The sequence below is a fragment of the Urocitellus parryii genome, chromosome 1 (assembly GCF_045843805.1).
Source record: "Urocitellus parryii isolate mUroPar1 chromosome 1, mUroPar1.hap1, whole genome shotgun sequence".
NCBI classification, from domain to species: domain Eukaryota; kingdom Metazoa; phylum Chordata; class Mammalia; order Rodentia; family Sciuridae; genus Urocitellus; species Urocitellus parryii.
In genome coordinates, this window is record NC_135531.1 from 168,275,180 (window position 1) to 168,280,579 (window position 5,400).

The 5,400-nt window shown below is 51.0% G+C and overlaps 1 pseudogene; it reads right to left on the reverse strand.

Moving 5' to 3' along the window:
• Positions 1–3,278: 3,278 nt before the first annotated feature.
• LOC144254668 (olfactory receptor 6F1-like) lies at positions 3,279–4,205 on the reverse strand (annotated as a pseudogene).
• Positions 4,206–5,400: the final 1,195 nt, after the last annotated feature.

A 5,400-nucleotide genomic window follows, 5' to 3' on the forward strand; every position in this document is an offset into this window, starting at 1 on the left:
CATGGCACATGGCAACTAAGCTCCTAGTGCCTCCACCCGGTGTGCATTTCTAACCTGAGAATGCAGAAATCCACAGCTGGGCAAACTGATCCATCACAGCACCACTGCAATGGTAGGAAGTGGAAACTGCCACAGTATCCAGCAAAAGAGACTGAATAAAGTCATGGTATGTGCACCAGGGGAACGCTGTGTGGATGTGAAGGAGGCCAGGAGGTGGGTGCCCCGCTGGTGCTGGCAGGAAATACCACTAAGTATAAAGTCAGGCACGGAGGCCAAGCAGGGCACACTCCTAAGACAAAGCAGGGTAATAGGGAGATGGATCCTGCATCCGGAAAAGAGATAAGAAGTGTTTCAAAAAATTAATGGGCCACCTAAGATAGAGCGGGTAGAGCAGAAGGTGCTGAGCAGGTCCCTCCTGGGTGGAGTCTTGTGCAGTTCAACTGAAAGACACCCAAGATCTCCCTGTTCAAAGCCATGAAGCTAAGTGGTAGAGCCAGCCAGCGTGCTCTCGGGGCCTCCCATAGACCCCTACTGCTCTCAGGATTCGGACAGACCCTCCTGTGTGTCCCCAGCTTGCCACCTCCACTTCTGAAGACCCTCACGATGCCCCTCATGCTGCTCACATCCCTTCCTCCTTTATTTCTCCACTGTGTTCAGAATAAATTCCTCATATTTGACTCAAATGATTTGCTTCAGATTTTTTTCATTAGAAGCAAGTTGCAGATGAAAAATTTTATGTTCTCCAAATCCAATCTTCCACTTTCCCCTTCCTCAGCACAGCCAGAGTTCCATGAATCCTGTTTGCATTCAGTCATATTTGCATGTTTTCTATATTCAAATGTACTCTTAAATGTCATAGTGTTTTTTGTTTGTTTGTTTGGATTTTTGTTTTGTCTCCTAATTTTTAAAATTAATTCAAATGACTGACTTCAAAACATATCCTGGGCTAGGCATGGTGGTACACACCTATAATCTCAGAAGCTGGGGAAGCTGAGACAGGGGGATCACAAATTCAAAGTCAGCCTCAGCAGTTTAGTGAGGGCTTAAGCAATTTAGCAAGACCCTGCATCAAAATAAAAAATGAAAAGGGCTGGGGATGTGGTTCGGTGGTTAAGTACCCCTGGGTTCAATCTCTCTCTCTCTCTCTCTCTCTCTCTCTCTCTCTCTCTCTCTCTCTCTCTCACACACACACACACACACACACACACACACACACACTCAAAAATTGTGTCCTACCAATGCATCTGTTCCAGGGCACTTAGCATCTTTGAACACATTCACAGTCTCTCATTCTTTAGTTATGTTCTGTCTCCTCCCAGCAGAGTGTAAGGGTACATTTTTCTCCATCTTATTCACTCATATGTCCTAAGTGCATGCCAGCCAAAGAGAAGGCGCTCTGCACTTGTTGTACTTGCACACTATTTTGGGATATTGTATTTTCTGCATGGTTCAGAATTCATTAATCCATTTTGTACCGAGGTTTATTTGAATGCTTTCTGATTTTTAATATTGTAAATAACATTATATCCATAGAAATCACCTGGGGGTATTTGCTTAGGCTGACCTCCAGATGGTGGGGACAGCACTATGATCTTGACTAGGTGTTACCAGGTTCCCCTCAGTGAAGCTGATATGTGGCATCACCAAATGATTCTTTTCCCAGTCACACAAACGTAAAATGTTGTCTCAGTTTTCTATGAATTTACCTTTTGCTGATCATCTGTTACTTAGTTTCACTGTTAAATATATTGATTTATAAGTAAAATATATGTTTGTCATTTTTGAAAAAAATTTCAATTCCTTAACGTATTTTTGTGCCTTCTGACCTCTGTGGTGTCCGTGTTTTTCTGGGCTCCACTTTGTCATCTGCAACCTCCCCACTGTTGCCCCTTGCTGTCCAGGCAGAAGAGGGCGGCCACAAGCCTTGTGTTGAGAAATCCTGTGGATCAGTTATTGCTTGTGTCTGTGTAATCGTGGGGTGTCAGGTTCTTAATCCTGCTTTAATGGTGATTTGGGTCTTGAACTTGTCTTCTGTGCAGGTGGCATAAGCTCAGACTCCAGGCCTGCACTTGACGCGGGACTGCAAGTACTCAGTCCTCTATGGGTGACATGTTTACACTCAGGGGCTTGGCTTATAGGCAGGCAGTCACCTGCAGGTCTCCTAGAACCCAGTCTGTGCTCCCCAAAACCTCTGGGGACTTCAGACCTCTGTGAGCCCCGCATGCCTGCCGCCGAGGCTGAGCCTGGCAGCTGTGTTAGTTGCATTCCATTGCTGTGACCAAAACTCCAGACAAGAACAACCTAGAGCAGGAAAGTTTATTGAGTTCATGGTTTCAGAGGTCCCAGCAGTTGATGGCCGACTCCACTGGTCTGGGCCCTGGTGAGGCAGCTCATTCCAGCAGAAAGGAAGCAGAGAGGGGAGAGAAGGGGCCCAGGAAGATGCACCCTCCAGGCCTTGGTGACCCCTCCTCCAGCCTTGCCCACCTGCCCACAGCTACCACCTAGTTGGTCCTTTCCATCTAGGATGGGCTGCTTAGGTTAAGCTCCCACCATCCAGCCATTTCCCCTCTGCTGCCCCTGCATTAGCAAGAGCTTGGGGAGACACCTCACTTCCACACCATAACACCAGCCCGGCTTCACAGTGACAACAGCCAGACCATATGTGACAGTGGGACTGTGATTCACACCTATGAAACAGGACACCAAGCCTCCATGACCCACACCAGACGGTCGGGCATGTCAGCACTTCAATCAGAGTTCGTCACAGTGAGGGGGTCAGCTGCCATCAGTGGCATTTGGCAGAAATCCAGAGCAGGCAGAGAGCAGAGCCTCATAGCTCTGCCCGCAATGGCAGTGCTGGGCATGGAGAAGGGGGAAGCAGCCTGGGAGGGATGCCCTGCCTCCCAACACCTGCCTCCTGAGTGGCAGGGGTCACCTGGCCTGCTTTGATGGGCCCTGAGCTTTGGCAAGGCCCCCTTCCCTCTGTATAATTGCCCCCAAGTTTATAAAGAAAAGCCAGGGGGAGAGCTAATTTAATGTATGAGGTTTAAGTTCTGTTTTAAAGTCTTAAAAGCTGCTGTTCCCGTTGTGTATGGATGTATGGCCAGCATGCCCACTTTGTGTGCTTTGGTTTGGGTCTTCAGGCTTTCTGTGTCTGTGTTCCCTCTTTTCCTCTCTCTCCCCGAATCAATGGCTGCTTGCCTTCAAGCATCCACATTCCCACTTGTTGCCCCGGGAAGGTGGCAGGGGCTGTGACAGGGCACAGTTGTGCTACAGAGCTATTTTCTCTTCCACTTCTTCCGTAGAGTCTCCCTGACCTCCTGGTTTCGGAGGGTGTAGATGAAGGGGTTGAGAACTGGGGTCACGACGGTGTTGAGGACGTGCACGGCTTTGGTCAGGTCCAAGGCGTCCTTGATGGAGGTGCGCACGTGGAGGAAGATGGTGGAGCCATACCAGATGAGCACCACGGTGAGGTGAGAGGAGCAGGTGGAGAAGGCCTTGCTGCGGCCACTGGCCGAGGGGATCCTGAAGATGGTGTGGATGATGTAGATGTAGGAGACCAGAGTGATGAGGCAGGAGCTCAGAATGACCACGGCAGCAATCACAAAGGCCACCAGCTCCACCACCTGCGTGCTGCTGCAGGCCAGGGTGTTCCAGGGCGCGATGTCACAGAAGAAGTGGTTGATGGCTCAGGGGCCACAGAAGGACAGGCCGCTGATGAGGGCCGTGGGCACTGCAATGGACAGGAAGCCACAGACCCAGGAGCCCAGGGCCAGTTGCACAGAGAGCAGGCCACTCATGATGGCCCCGTAGTGCAGGGGGTAGCAGATGGCGAGGTAGCGGTCGTAGGCCATGGCGGCCAGGAGGAAGTACTCCGTGCAGCCCAGCGAGAAGACCAGGTACATCTGCAGGAGGCAGCTGATGAAGGAGATGCTCTGGCTCCTCCCCAGCAGGATGGCCAGGGCTTTGGGCACTGCGGCCATGGTGTACCAGACCTCCAGGAAGGACAGGTTGCTCAGGAAGAAGTACATGGGGGTGTGCAGCTGGCGGGAGGTGCTCACTAGCAGCAAGATGGCCACATTGCCGCCCACTGTGAGGATGTACATCACCAGGAAGAGCAGGAAGAGTGAGAGCTGCAGGGCCTGGGGCCCCGGGAAGCCCAGCAGCAGAAAGCCCCTGCCCCCCGTCTCATTGCCAGCATCCATGGCAGGGACCTGCAGACCAGGAGGCAGAGGACCTCTCAGCCTTGACCATACCTTGGAAGGACTCACAGAGAAGCATCATGAAAGCTGGTGTCTGCTGACCACTGGCTTCAAGGTGGAGTCAGGCGTGGTGAACATGATAGTAAAGCACAGAGGAAAGCATCACTCCAGTTGACCAACAGCCCAGGAAACTTCACATTCACGAGTCACACCCGTCTGGGCCTCCTGCCGCACTAGCTGGGCCCACCAGCACTCTGTGACCCTGGAATAAAGGCACGGGTCAGAAGGCAGCCCCCAGACATAAGTGCTGACCTTAATCACCCATTGTAGGCTTGGCTTCTCCACTGATTCTCTAAGTTATAAGCTCCTTCCCCATAAAGAACATTCAGAGGTCAAGTATAAGAATTCTGATCTGTTTTTTTTTTTCATATTTAAATTTATTAAGGCAATGCATTCTTCTCACAAAAAAGAAGCAAAAGTCCATATTGAACAAAGTGCTTAACCCAATGGGGACATCCTGACCCTCACGGGGAAGCGGGAGCAGGGAGCCAGTTAAGAACAGGATGTCATTCTGAATGTCATTCCCATTCTCTAGTGCACCCTGGACACCACATTGCATGTGTTGGTAAGCTGTTCCTGTCAGGCATGCAGGTGACCAGAGCCTGCACTTGGGGGCAGACTCTTGAGCAGAGACCACAGGATCGGGGTGTCTTCACTCCACTTCACTCTAGAGAGCAGGAGCTTTCCGTCCCCAGTACCACCCTCCTCACCACCCCATGCCACATTTCCTCCAGGAAACTAGAATTTCTTGCACATGTCCTGTGTCAACAAGCACATGAAGAACCCAGGCTGGGTGGGTTGATGCGTCCACAGCTTGGGTCTACCTAATGTCCGGCAGAAGGGGCCTCTGACCTCCTCCAGGCAGTGCTTCTCAGGCCTTAACGGGCACCTGAGGGTGGAGTCCAGGGCAGGTGTAGTTCATCCTCTGAGGGTGGGGGAGTGTCAGTGGGTCTGCACTTACACAGCTTCTGGAAGTGGACACTGGCTGGACCACACCTGAGGAATGGTCTAGCAGCCTTCTCCTTTATAAAGCCATCCCATTGTACCTGGACTTGTACAGTTATTATAGACCATTTAAAGTCGAAGGCAAATACCCTGAAGCTCAGAGAGTGACCTGTTTTGCCCAGGTTTGCTTGGC